Genomic DNA, 329 nt, shown 5'->3' with positions numbered 1-329 from the left:
GGGGAAAGAGAAAGGCCAGTCCCAGTTGCCAAGCTCCTGTCACAGCAACGCCGCACCGCTGCCGCCACCCCAGGAGCCGCACCGCGCCATGGAGGCTCCCTCGTCGGCCCGGCTCGCCCCCGAGCCGCCGCCCCTCGCCCGCCTGCCGGCCCCTCGCGCCGTGGCGGCCGCCCCTGCTCCCACTATTTAACTGTAACGCACATTCCTGCGCCCGCGCGCGCCGTACCGTACTGCGCAGGCGCCGGGCGCGGCAGCGGGAGGCGGGGGAGAGGCGGGCCGCGGCGGCGGGCGGGGCCCGGGGCGCGGGAGGGGAGGTAAAAGGCCGGTCA

The sequence above is a fragment of the Phaethon aethereus genome (assembly GCF_964289735.1).
Source record: "Phaethon aethereus genome assembly, chromosome: 1".
Classification (NCBI taxonomy): domain Eukaryota; kingdom Metazoa; phylum Chordata; class Aves; order Phaethontiformes; family Phaethontidae; genus Phaethon; species Phaethon aethereus.
This window is presented reverse-complemented; position numbering follows the sequence as displayed.